This window comes from Arachis hypogaea, chromosome 16 (assembly GCF_003086295.3).
Source record: "Arachis hypogaea cultivar Tifrunner chromosome 16, arahy.Tifrunner.gnm2.J5K5, whole genome shotgun sequence".
In the NCBI taxonomy this organism is placed as follows: Eukaryota; Viridiplantae; Streptophyta; class Magnoliopsida; order Fabales; family Fabaceae; genus Arachis; species Arachis hypogaea.
The window spans coordinates 76,243,463-76,258,022 of NC_092051.1; the positions used below are offsets into that span (position 1 = coordinate 76,243,463).

Consider the following 14,560-nt stretch of genomic DNA (forward strand, 5'->3'; position numbering starts at 1 on the left):
TATTGTGAATTCTAAACCGTCAAAAGTCCGTTCATCAAAATGGCGTCGTTGCCGGGGAATTGCAAACGTGTGCCTTATTATTGGTTATTGTGAATATTGTGAATAATTTTTCTTTTTTGTTTTTTTGTTAGTGTTTCTAGTTTTAGTAGTTTATTTTCATTAATTCTTATTAGTTTTTGTCTTTGCTTGCTACTATGAATTCTCACCCCTTTCGCTATGAGTTTGGTTTAAATAATGTTGTAGGGAATGGAAGCTATAATGGGAACATGTATCAAGGTTGGAATAATCAAAGATGGGAGGAGCCACAAGGATTTGATCAACCCTCTTGGCAACTACCCCTTTCAATGCGCTATAACCAACGACCATTCTATGATGCATCCCAAGACAATGGTTATGGTGGACTTTTTCGTGACAACCAATCTCCACCAAATTAGTATGGTCAAGAGCCATTTCAGGGTGCATACCAAGATGATGGATATGGTGGACCCCCTTGTAGTTACTAACAAGGCCCACCATATGCTTATGAACCACCTCCTCAACATAGATTTGAACCACCATACTCACAAGCCCCCTACTACCAAACACCCTCATATGATTCTAACCTTTATCTACCATACCAACCACCTTATGAGCCATATGAACCATATATGGAACCATCCTAATTCCAACCCAATTACTCCCAAGAACCACCACCTCCATATACACCTTCCCCATATCCACCAATCCACGAGCCATATGGTCCTAATTATGCTATCTAAAAGGAGCAAGAGTCAAGGGATCGTCTCAAGGAAACAATAGATCGATTTCTTGCAACCTTTCATCAATCGGACCGAGTGAGAAGCCGAACAACACCCGAAGCTCTCGTGGCTAAAGAATCTCAACTTGAGAACAAGGAACTGAAGTGTGTTGTGCAACAAGTAGAAAAGATGGAGAGTGATGAACCACCACATCATTATTATGATGTACCACCCTCTTATCATGAGCCCTCATATCCACCTCAACCTTCAATGCATGACACTCTTGGTGTTCTTCTTTAAGGGCAAAGAGAGATGAAATGGGAAGTACTAGAATTCACGGCTACCTTGACTGAGGTAGTAAATCGATTAGCTTCCCAACATCTGGGCACTCAAGAATCTCCCATGACTACATGTGGAGAATCAATAGAAGAGCATAACATGAAGGAGACACTAGAAACTCTAGTGGACAATGAGGAACATGACTTTGTATTAGAACAAGTGGAAGAAGCCGTAATAGTTGAAGAGGAGGAAGTGGTTGAAGACTTAGGAGATGTCGAACCTACATGGGAATCAAGATTTGTAGAGTATTCCTCCAAGAAGATTGAAATTGATGTCGAGGAGGCTAGTGCACATCCTCCATGGTATATTCCAGATGAAGAATTGGATGGAATAGATCAAGAAGCGAGTTCCCTTGGTGAAGATGATCATGGACCAAGTCTTCCTAGTGATGAACCCACATCCCCAAATGAACTCATTGAATATGAAGATCCTTCTTCGATTGAATCTTAGAATGATGTGAAAGTGGAAGTCCTTCAAAAAGGATGGACGGGAGTTGAACATGCGTTGTCAAGACCATAGAGACTTCTCTACCTAGGCTGCCATCTACTACATCACTTGAGTGGGTAAGACTTATCTCTATTCGCTTTACAGTCCCACTTAAGTATGGTATTCTTAAAACCGATGGTCAACTTAGGAAGCTTTGTGGCATTCAGCGTAAGCGAAGAATGATTAATGGTTGGAGTTGCAAATCAAGGTTCATCAAGGTTGAGATTTCTAGAGTTAGATGCAAGGGAGAGACTAGTGAACATTTGGTTGGATCTAAGAGAAGATTTTGGCATTGCATTGAGAATTCGACTTGCATACCACCCGATTGAAACAATGATGATCAACTTACAGACGGGTGTAGAAACAAGATTTGGGATCCCGGCATACATGAGGATTGACTTTGGGAGCTCAAAGCTTGTGAAGAACTCCCTCAAGGATTGGCAAAATCACTTTTGAATGATGAAGATTATTGGAAGTCCAAGCGTTGGTGGAAGTTTCAGGATGAGTTCAAGCACAAGCCACCATGACAAGGAGCTCGCCAAATGTCCAACTTAAGGACAATAACTAAAAGTGCTAGGTGGGAGACAACCCACCATGGTATGATCGTCCCTTCTCATTCTTAGTTTTATTTTATTTTTCTCATTCATAATTTCTGTATAATCATCTGCATTCTACAAAAAAAAAAGGATGTTTGACGCGGAAGCGTCCCTGACGCGTGCGCGTCATGCGTGAATTCGCACCACCAAGGAATTGAACAGAGAGTTGGGCAGGAGTGGCGCTGGAACCTTTCCTTGCGCACAAACAAGCCCACGCGTACGTATACTTCACGCGTGCGCGTCGCTTACGCTTTCAGCAGCCCACGCGTAAGCGTCCATGACGCGTAAGCGTCCATGACGCGTATGCGTGACCCTTGAAATCGGCGTAAATAGCGTGCTGAACAGAGAGTTGTGCTGCCCCCATGCTGGAAATGTGCTAGAGGCACAAATGTAGCCACGCGTACGCGTCCCTGACACGTATGCGTCACCATCAATTTAGGCGACCCACGCATACGCGTGCTGTACGCGTACGTGTCGCATGCGATGCACAATTAAACCAATACGCTGCCAGTTTTCAATTATCCCCTCCTCCAATCCTAATTCCTTTTCCTTCCTAATTATTTCTTCTTTCTTTTTTCTTTCTTATCCCTTCTTACTATTTACTACTTTCTTCTACCCCCTTTTTCATCTTCTACCTCAGGTTCTTTTCTTCCTCCCCTCTATTCTTTCTTTCATTTATCTTTTAATTACTGCATTTAATTATTTTTCTTTCTTCTAAATCTTCTTTTAGCTTAATTATTTATGGTTTCTTTTTTTTTATTTTTCATGCTTTTTTTTATGTTAATGTTGGAGCTTTATTTGGGAATTACCTTACTATTATTGAGCTGTGGATATTATGAGGAGTGATTTGACAATTGATTTTTAATTTTGGCTCTCATAAACATTTGGATTCGTTATTTTCATTCCTATTTCGACTTGCACACCAAGTGCTCGTGAAAAGGCTTTTATGGCATATTGAATCCTATTCTACTCTCACACTTTAATGCCTCTTTTTCACAACACTTGTAATCTACATGTATTTGAGATTATCATTCACAATTGTCATCATACAAGTGCTCTTTAATTTAGCTTATTTTAATAATTGATGCTTGAGTTATGCTTCTCATGCCTATTACTTGCATGCTTTTGGCCTCTTGCATATAATTACTCTGAATTTCCTTTTAGCTCTTTATTGATGTCTTACCTACATGTTGTAGCTACCATATATTTAAGCTATTCTCTTTTCTTTAGCATTCTTTATCACTTGGAATTTCCTTCTTTTGGTTTTTAGTTATCTATATTTAACTTTCTTCCTCTTTCCTTCTTCCTTAGGCATGGGTACCAAGAAAGAAAAAGAGAAGGCCACTGACACGACACCAGCAAGGAGAGGAACCAAGAGAACACCAGCTAAGGCGCGACCATCTACCAGCACTGGGAGCCATGACGAGCTCGACAATGGAGGTGACGACCAGCCCAACCTTGCTCCTTACTGATGGCACGGAGGACCGTGCCAAGCCTTAAGTGTGGGGAGGTCAGTCCTTGACTTCTGGAGGTAATCTCTCTCTTAACACCAACATTTGACTTTTTCTTTTGTTAGATAGGATAGATTGCATGATAATAATTTTTTGCATATATTTTGCTTGGTTAAAGTAATGAGTTTCTTTTCAAGACCCTATTTTTGAGCATTTCACTAATTCAAATTAAAATCTGTGTTAAACTTGTTTGAAGATTGTAATTTGGAACATAGTTTATAGCTAAGAACACACAACCTGTGAGATTTTGAGCTTATTTATATGGTAACATTATTTAACCATGATTTTTATTCTTGTGTGTTTGCTTCTCTATGATTGCAATCTTTGCTTCTCTATGATTGCAATCTTTGCTCTGTTCCATTCTATATGTCCATTGTTTAGTGTATATTCATGCATACATGTGATTGAGGCCATTAATTGTTATTAGCTCACTTATCCCAATTAGCCTACCATTCCATTTATCTTTGTTTACCACTTTGAGCCTTTTAATCCCCATTTGTTCTATATTTTACCACATCACTAGCCTTAAGTGGAAAAATAATTAATTACCCCAATTGAATATTTGGTTAGCTTAATATAGAGATTGTGTGTCAACTAAGTGTGGGGAATTGTGGGAACTTGTGTTGATGAGAAAGTGTTGAGTCTTATTGACAAGATATTGGGAATTTGGGTGCTTACTCATGTGAAACCAAAAAAACCATATGCATTGAAATGTTATGTTTACCTTCAAATATATATATATATATATATATATATATATATATATATATATATATATATAATAATAATAATAATAATAATAATAATAATAATAATAATAATAATAATAATAATAATAATAATAATAATAATAATAATATAAACTAAATAAATAAATAAACAAATAAAATAGGGGATAAAATTTCCCCAATACCGAGTTTAATAAAAGATCAATGCATATGTGGTGAAAAATAAAAATTTGATACATGAGTATGTGAAATACACAAAAAGTGAGTTATGGGTAGCTAGGTGATAAGCGGATAATTTATACGCTTTTTGGCATTATTTTTAGGTAGTTTTTAGTATGTTTTAATTACTTTTTATTATATTTTTATTAGTTTTTAAATAAAAATCACATTTCTGGGCTTTACTATGAGTTTGTGTGTTTTTCTGTGATTTCAGGTATTTTCTAGCTGAAATTGAGGGACCTGAGCAAAAATCTGATTCAGAGGCTGAAAAAGGACTGTAGATGCTGTTGGATTCTGACCTCCCTGCACTCAAAGTAGATTTTCTGGAACTACAGAAGTCCAATTGGTGCGCTCTCAATTGCGTTGGAAAGTAGACATCCTGGGCTTTCCAACAATTATAATAGTCTATACTTTTCTCGAGATTTGATAGCCCAAACTGACGTTCCAAGTCAGCATAAAAATTCTGGCGTCAAAACGCCAAAACTGGCATAAAAGCTGGAGTTAAACGCCCAAATTGGCACAAAAGCTGGGGTTTAACTCCAAGAAAGGTCTCTACACGTGAAAGCTTCATTGTTCAGCCCAAGCACACACCAAGTGGGCCCTGGAAGTAGATTTCTACACTAACTATTCTAGCTTACTCATTTTCTGTAATCCTAGGTCACTAGTTTATTATAAAAACTACTTTTAGTGATTCATCTTGTACATCATGACACTTTACATGTTTCATATTGTATTTCTAACGGCATGAGTCTCTAAATCCCATGGTTAGGGGTGAGGAGCTCTGCTGTGTTTTGATGAATTAATGCAATTACTACTGTTTTCCATTCTATCACGCTTGTTTCTATTCTAAGATATTCACTCGTACTTCAACTTGATGAATGTGATGATCTGTGACACTCATCACCATTCTCAACCTATGAATACGTGCCTGACAACCACTTCCGTTCTACCTTAGATTGAGTGCTTATCTCTTAGCCTCCTGATTCAGATCAGAGTCTTCGTGGTATAAGCTAGAATTATTGGCGGCCATTCCTGAGATCCGGAAAGTCTAAACCTTGTCTGTGGTATTCCGAGTAGGATCTAGGAAGGGATGACTGTGACGAGCTTCAAACTCACGAGTGCTGGGCGTAGTGACAGATGTAAAAGGATCAATGGATCCTATTCCAGCATGAGTGAGAACCGACAGATGATTAGCCGTGCGGTGATAGTGCATTTGGACCATTTTCACTGAGAGGACAGATGGTAGCCATTGACAACGGTGATCCACCAACATACAGCTTGCCATGGAAGGAGCCTTGCGTGTGTGAAGAAGAAGACAGTAGGAAAGCAGAGATTCAGAAGACAGAGCATCTCCAAAACCTCAACCTATTCTCCATTACTGCATAACAAGTATTTATTTCATGCTCTTTTACTTTTTACAATTAAATCTGAGAATTATTGATATCCTGACTAAGAGTTACAAGATAGCCATAGCTTGCTTCAAGCCGACAATCTCCGTGGGATCGACCCTTACTCACGTAAGGTATTACTTGGATGACCCAGTGCACTTGCTGGTTAGTTGTGCGCAGTTACAAAAGTGTGATTGTAATTTCGTGCACCAAGTATTTGGCACCGTTGCCCGGGATTGTTCGAGTTTGGACAACTGACGGTTTATTTTGTTGCTTAGATTAGGAATAATTTATTTTTGTTGGTTTAGAGTCACTAAATTTGAGTCTTTTATTTGAGTTTAGTTTCATATTTTAAGTTTGGTGTCAATTGCATGCTTTTATTTTCTTTCAATTTTTCGAATTTGCATGTTCTTAGTTCTTTCTTGATCTTTAAAAATTCTAAGTTTGGTGTCTTCTTTGTGTTTTCCTTTAAATTCTCGAAAATTTGTGTTTGAGTTTCTGAAAATTTAAGTTTGGTGTTCCTTGTGCTTTTATTTACTTAAAAATTCTTCAAAAATTTGTTCTTGGTGTTCATCTTGATCTTCAAAGTGTTCTTGGTGTTCATATTGACATTAAAAATTTTCTTGTTTGTTCTCTTTGTTTTGATCTAAAATTTCTAAGTTTAGTGTCATTTTGTTGTTTTTCTCTTTCCTCATTAAAAATCAAAAATAAAAAAATATCTTTTCCTTATTTCACTCATAAATTTCGAAATTTTGCATTAAATTAGTCAAAGATTTTCAAAATCATATCTTTTTTTAGTCAAGTCAAAATTCTAAATTCAAAAATTGATCTTTTCAAATCTTTTTCAAAAATCAAATCTTTTTAATTTCTTCAATCATATCTTTTCAATCATATCCTTTTTTTATAAATTGCAATCATATCTTCTCAATCATATCTTCTTCAAAATAATTTTCAATCATATCTTTTTGATTGCTAATTCCAAAATCTTTTTAATTAATTAATTAATTTTGTTTTCAATTTGCTTTTATTCTATTTTCTTCTAATTTTCGAAAATCATATCCAGAATTTTTCAAATCTTTTTAATTAATTAGCCATTTTAGCATTCGAATTATTTATTTATCTTTTTACTTTTTCTCTTAATTTTCGAAACTTTTATTTTATTTTTCATTTGTTTTGTTTTATTTTTTTCGGTTACTTTTAATTAAATAAAATAAAAAAAATTTAAAAAAATTCATATCAATTTTCTTTTCTCCATCATGGACATAAGTGGAAATGAACAGTCCAGAAGGACTCTGGGGTCATATGCTAACCCCATTACAGCTGCATATGGGAGTAGCATCTATATACCTCCCATCAAAGCAAGCAGTTTTGAGCTAAATCCTCAGCTCATTATCATGGTGCAGCAAAATTGCCAGTATTCTGGTCTCCCATAGGAAGAACCTACTGAGTTTCTGGCACAGTTCTTACAAATTGCTGACACAGTACGTGATAAAGAAGTGGATCAGGATGTCTACAGATTATTATTGTTTCCATTTGCTTCAAAAAATCAAGCTAAGAGGTGGTTAAATAACCAACACATAGCAAGCATAAAAATATGAGACAGTTAACAGACAAATTCCTGAATCAACTCTTCCCTCCAAAAAGGATGACACAGCTAAGGCTGGACATCCAAGGCTTTAAACAAGAGGATCATGAATCCCTTTATAATGCCTGGGAGAGGTACAGAGGGATGCTAAGGAAATGCCCCTCTGAAATATTTTCAAAGTGGGTACAGTTAGACATCTTCTACTACGGGCTTACAGAAAGAGCTCAAATTTCTCTAGACTACTCAGCTGGTGGATCTATACACATGAGAAAGACGATTGAAGAGGCTCAAGAACTCATAGATACGGTTGCTAGAAATCAACATCTGTACTCAAGCAGTGAGTCCTCCATAAACGAAGAGGCTAGGACAGTAACTACTGATCCTAATCCTCAAGAACAGATTATTGAACTTAATCAGCAATTACTCCTTTTGACAAAACAATTAGCAGAATTTAAAGAGATGCTCCAAGACACTAAAAATGCTAACAAGAATATGGAAGCACAATTGAATCAGACAAGACAGCAGCTATCTAAATAGATAACAGAAGAATACCAAGCTGTCCAATTAAGGAGCGGGAAGACATTGAATAAATCAACTCAAAGTAGCAGAAAGCCAAGAAAGGAACAACTAATAGAGGATGACCAAACCACTGCCCAAAATCCCTCTGAGGACAACAAGAGGCCAGAGAGGAATAAATCTGGCATTCAAACGCCAGAAAAGGGAGAAAAGTTGGCATTGAACGCCCATTCCTTGCCGTTCTGGCGTTCAAACGCCAGAAAAGGGTGGGAAGCTGGCGTTAAATGCCCATCCAGCACCCAATCCTAGCGTTCAAACACCAATGAGGGATCAGACACCTGCAAGTGCTGATAGTAACCCCTCTAAGAAGGCTTCTCCAACCATCTCTGTAGGGAATAAACCTGCAGCAACTAAGGTTGAAGAATATAAAGCCAAGATGCCTTATCCTCAGAAACTCTGCCAAGCAGAGCAGGATAAACAATTTGCCCACTTTGTAGACTATCTTAGGACTCTTGAGATAAAGATCCCATTTGCAGAGGCACTTGAGCAAATACCCTCTTATGCTAAGTTCATGAAAGAGATCTTAAGTCATAAGAAGGATTGGAGAGAAACTGAAAAGGTGTTTCTCACTGAAGAATGCAGTGCAGTCATTCTAAAAAGCTTATCAGAGAAGCTTCAAGATCCAGGAAGCTTTATGATACCATTCACATTAGAGGGTGCTTGTACCAAGACAGCTCTATGTGACCTTGGAGCAAGTATCAACCTAATACCTGCATCTATTATTAGAAAGCTTGGCTTGACTGAAGAAGTCAAACCAACCCGGATATGTCTTCAACTTGCTGATGGCTCCATTAAATATCAATCAGGCATAATTGAGGACATGATTGTCAAGGTTGGGCCATTTGCCTTTCCCACTGACTTTGTAGTCCTGGAAATGGAGGAGCACAAGAGTGCAACTCTCATTCTAGGAAGACCTTTCCTAGCAACTGAATGAACTCTTATTGATGTACAAAAAGGGGAAGTGACCCTGAGAGTCAATGAGGATGAGTTCAAGTTAAATGCTATCAAAGCTATGCAGCATCCAGACACATCAAATGACTGCATGAGCACTGATATTATTGACTCATTGGTGGAAGAGATCAATATGACTGAAATTCTTGAATCTGAGCTAGAGGACATCTTTAAAGATGTTCAGCCTGAACTGGAGGAATTAGAGGAAATAAAAGAACCTCTGAAAATTCCTCAGGAAGAGGATAAGCCTCCTAAACCCGAGATCAAATCACTACTACCATCCCTGAAATATACATTTCTGGGAGAAGGTAACACTTTTCTAGTGATCATAAGCTCTGCTTTAAATCCACAGGAAGAGAAAGCACTAATTCAAGTGCTAAGGACACACAAGACAGCTCTTGGGTGGTCCATAAGTGATCTAAAAGACATTAGCCCAGCAAGATACACGCACAAGATCCTATTGGAGGAAAATGCTAAGCCAGTGGTTCAACCACAGAGGCGGCTAAATCCAGCCATGAAGGAGGTGGTGCAGAAAGAGGTCACTAAGTTACTAGAGGCTGGGATTATTTATCCTATTTCTGATAGCCCTTGGGTAAGCCGTGTCCACGTTGTCCACAAAAAGGGAGGCATGACAGTGGTTCATAATGAAAAAAATGAACTGGTTCCTACAAGAACAGTTACAGGGTGGCGTATGTGTATTAACTACAGAAGGCTCAATACAGCCACCAGAAAGGATCATTTTCCTTTACCATTCATAGACCAGATGCTAGAGAGACTAGCAGGTCATGAATATTACTGCTTTTTGGATGGCTATTCAGGTTACAACCAAATTGCAGTAGATCCTCAGGACCAAGAAAAAACAGCATTTACATGTCCTTCTAGAGTATTTGCCTACAGAAGGATGCCCTTTGGTCTATGCAATGCACCTGCAACCTTTCAGAGGTGCATGCTCTCTATCTTCTCTGATATGGTAGAGAAATTTCTGGAAGTCTTCATGGATAACTTTTCAGTATTTGGAGACTCATTCAGCTCCTGTCTTGACCATTTAGCACTTGTTCTGAAAAGATGGCAAGAGACCAACCTAGTTTTAAACTGGGAAAAATGTCACTTTATGGTGACTGAAGAAATTGTCCTTGGGCATAAAATTTCAAACAAGGGAATAGAGGTGGATCAAGCTAAAGTGGAAGTAATTGAAAAATTACCACCACCTGCCAATGTTAAGGCAATCAGAAGCTTTCTAGGGCATGCAGGATTCTATAGGAGGTTTATAAAGGATTTTTTGAAAATTGCAAAACCTCTGAGCAATCTGGTAGCTGCTGACACACCATTTGTGTTTGACACAGAGTGCCTGCAGGCATTTGAAACTCTGAAAGCTAAGCTGGTCACAGCACCAGTTATTTCTGCACCAAACTGGACATTACCATTCGAACTAATGTGTGATGCCAGTGACCATGCCATTGGTGCAGTATTAGGACAGAGGCATAACAAACTTCTGCACATCATTCACTATGCCAGCCGTGTTCTAAATGACGCACAGAAAAACTACACAACCACAGAAAAAGAGTTGCTTGCAGTGGTTTATGCCATTGACAAGTTTAGATCCTATTTAGTAGGTTCAAAAGTGATTGTGTATACTGACCATGCTGCTCTTAAATATCTACTCACAAAGCAGGATTTAAAACCCAGGCTCATAAGATGGGTGTTGCTTCTGCAAGAGTTTGATATAGAAATAAGAGACAGAAAAGGGACAGAGAACCAGGTAGCTGATCACCTGTCCCGGATAGAACCAGTAGCAGGGGCGTCCCTCCCTCCTACTGAGATCTCTGAGACCTTTCCGGATGAGCAACTCTTCGCCATTCAGGAAGCACCATGGTTTGCAGACATTGCAAATTATAAAGCTGTGAGGTTCATACCCAAGGAGTACAACAGGCAGCAAACAAAAAAACTAATTTCTGATGCAAAGTACTACTTATGGGATGAACCATATCTCTTTAAGAGATGTGCAGACGGAATGATCCGTAGATGCGTGTCCAGAGAAGAGGCACAGAAGATCCTATGGCATTACCATGGATCACAATATGGAGGACATTTCGGAGGTGAGCGAACAGCCACTAAGGTCCTCCAATATGGGTTCTACTGGCCTACTCTCCATAGAGATGCCCGAGAGTTTGTGCGTAACTGTGACAGTTGCCACAGAGCTGGTAACTTACCTCATGGTTATGCCATGCCTCAACAAGGGATCTTAGAGATTGAGTTATTTGATGTATGGGGTATTGACTTCATGGGTCCTTTCCCACCATCATACTCAAACAGTTATATTCTGGTGGCTGTAGACTACGTATCTTAATGGGTAGAAGCAATTGCCACACCCACTAATGATACTAAGACAGTGCTGAAGTTCCTCTAGAAATATATCTTTAGCAGATTTGGTGTTCCTATAGTACTAATCAGTGACGGGGGCACTCATTTCAGCAATAAACAGCTTTACTCTGCTATGGTACGATATGGAATTAGCCACAAAGTAGCAACTCCATATCATCCACAGACAAAGGGGCAGGCTGAAGTCTCTAATAGAGAACTAAAGAATCCTGGAACGGACTGTAATTGCCCGTAGAAAGGATTGGGCAAAAAGCTTGGATGATGCTCTGTGGTCATACAGAACAGCATTCAAGACTCCTATAGGAACCTCTTTATACCAGCTTGTGTATGGCAAGGCCTGTCATCTGCCCGTGGAACTAGAACATAAGGCCTACTGGGCAACCAAATTCCTAAACCTGGATGCTAAGTTAGCTGGAGAGAAAAGATTGCTCCAGCTGAATGAGCTAGAGGAATTCAGACTCAATGCTTTTGAAAATGCAAAAATTTATAAGGAAAAAGAAAAAAGGTGGCATGACAAGAAACTGTCATCTAGAGTCTTTGAGCCAGGACAGAAGGTTCTGCTGTTTAACAATAGGCTCAGATTATTCCCTGGGAAATTAAAATCCCGGTGGAGGGGACCATATGTGATTACAAATGTGTCACCATATGGATATGTTGAGCTTCAGGATATTGACTCTGACAAAAAGTTCATTGTTAATGGACAGAGAATCAAACTTTATCTTGAAAGCAATTTTGAGCAAGAATGCTCAAAACTGAGGCTTGAATAAAACTCAGTCAAGGTCCGGCTAAAAACAATAAAGAAGAGCTTATTGGGAGGCAACCCAATTTTTATTTATCTATGTTAATTTTCTATTTTCCATTGTTATTTTATGTTTTCTGTAGGTTGATGATCATGTGAAGTCACAAAAACAATTGAAAAAGCAAAAATAGAATGAAAAATAGTATTAAAAACAGCACACCCTGGAGGAGAAGCTTACTGGCGTTTAAACGCCAGTAAGGGTAGCAGAATGGGCGTTAAACGCCCAGTTTGGCACCATTCTGGGCATTTAACGCCAGAAAGGGGCACAGAGCTGGCATTTAATGCCAGAAAGGGGCACAGAACTGGCGTTTAACGCCAGAAATGGGCACAAAGCTGGTGTTTAAACGCCAGAAAGGGGAGAAAAGCTGGCGTTAAACGCCAGAAATGGGCAGCAACCTGGCGTTTAACGCCAGGATTGGCAAGAAAGGGGCATTTACACGCAAATATGGTGCAGGGATGAGAAATCCTTAACACCTCAGGATCTGTGGACCCCACAGGAGCCCCACCTACCTCACCTCTCTCTCTCTTCTTCACACCTTCCGATAACACGCTTCCCCAAAAACCCTACCCACCTCACAATTCAAATTCAAACCATTTCCCTCATAAACCCATTCCATCTCCTCTATTTTTCTTCTTCTTCTAATCCCTTTTTCTTCTTTTGCTCGAAGACGAGCAAACCTTCTAGGTTTGGTGTGGTAAAAGCGTTGCTTTTTGTTTTTCCATAACCATTTATGGCACCTAAGGCCGGAGAAACCTCTAGGAAGAGGAAAGGGAAGGCAGTTACTTCCAACTCCGAGTCATGAGAGATGGAGAGATTCATCTTTTGTTTTCATTGATGTTTGAAATTGGTTGTTTAGATTTTACATTCTCTTATTGCTTTTCTATGCTTTTATTTTGTGCCCACCAAGTGTTTGATAAAATGCTTGGTTGGATTTTAGTGTAGATTTCTCTCCTTTTGGCTTTGGTTGAGTAGTTAGAGACTCTTGAGTTATCAAACTCCCTTGTTGATTGATAATTGAAAGTTTCTAGTTGATTTGGATCCTTCTAAAGCTAGTCTTTCCTTAGGAGTTGACTAGGACTTGAGGAATCAAATTGATTCATCCACTTGACTTTCCTTCATAGTTAGAGGTTAACTAAGTGGGAGCAATGGACAATTCTCATCACAATTGATAAGGATAACTAGGATAGGACGTCTAGTTTTCATACCTTGCCAAGAGTTTTCTTAGTTATTCATTTAATTTCTTGCCATTTTATTTCCTTGTTCCTTATTTCAAAAATCCAAAAAGATGCTTTTCCATAAGCAATAATAACTACACCTCCCTGCAATTCCTTGAGAGATGACCCGGGGTTTAAATATTTTGGTTTATTTTATTGGGTTTGCTTTAGTGACAAACAAGTTTTTGTATGAAAGGATTCTTTGTTGGTTTAGAAACTATACTAGCAACGAGAATTTATTGTGAATTCTAAACCGTCAAAAGTCCGTTCATCAGGACTTCCACAGGTAGATCCAAATAAATTCTTATCTGACTTCTTGTAGATATGTGACACAGTCAAGACCAATGGAGTGAGTCTTGAGGTCTATAAGCTCATGCTCTTTCCTTTTGTTGCAAATACAGAGCTAGAGTGTGGTTAGATTCTCAATCTAAAGAGAGTCTTGACACATGGGAGAAGGTGGTCAATGCATTCTTGACCAAGTTCTTTCCACCTCAAAAGTTGAGCAGACTTAGGGTGGAAGTTCAAACCTTCAGACAAAAAGAGGGTGAATCCCTCTATGAAGCATGGGAGAAGTACAAGCAACTTATCAGAAGATGCCCTCCCAACGTGATCTCAGACTGGACAACACTAGACATCATCTATGATGGCCTTTCTGAGATATCCAAGATGTCACTGGATAATTCTACTGGTGGATTGCTCCACTGGAAGGAAACGCTTGAAGAGGCAAGAGAACTCATTGCCATGGTTGCAAACAACCAGTTTATGTACACGTCTGAGAGAAACCATGTGAGTAATAGGGTACCTCAGAAGAAAGGAGTTCTTGAAATTGATACTCTGAATGCCATACTGGCTCAGAATAAGATCTTGGCCCAATAGGTCAACATGATCTCCTAGCATATGACCGGACTGCAAGTTGTAATTGGCAGCACTCAAGAAGCTTCCTCTGAAGGAGAAGCTTATGATCCTAAACAACCCATGATAGAGGAGGTGAAGTACATGAGAGAACCCTATGGAAATACCTACAACCCCTCATGGAAGAACCATCCTAACC

The 14,560-nt window shown here is 38.9% G+C and overlaps 1 non-coding gene across 1 annotated transcript; it reads right to left on the bottom strand.

Annotated features, from left to right (window-relative positions):
* Nucleotides 1-14,013: 14,013 nt before the first annotated feature.
* Nucleotides 14,014-14,122, bottom strand: LOC112760745 (small nucleolar RNA R71). Its single transcript, XR_003181170.1, has one exon. It is a non-coding gene; the product is annotated as a small nucleolar RNA R71 (small nucleolar RNA).
* Nucleotides 14,123-14,560: the final 438 nt, after the last annotated feature.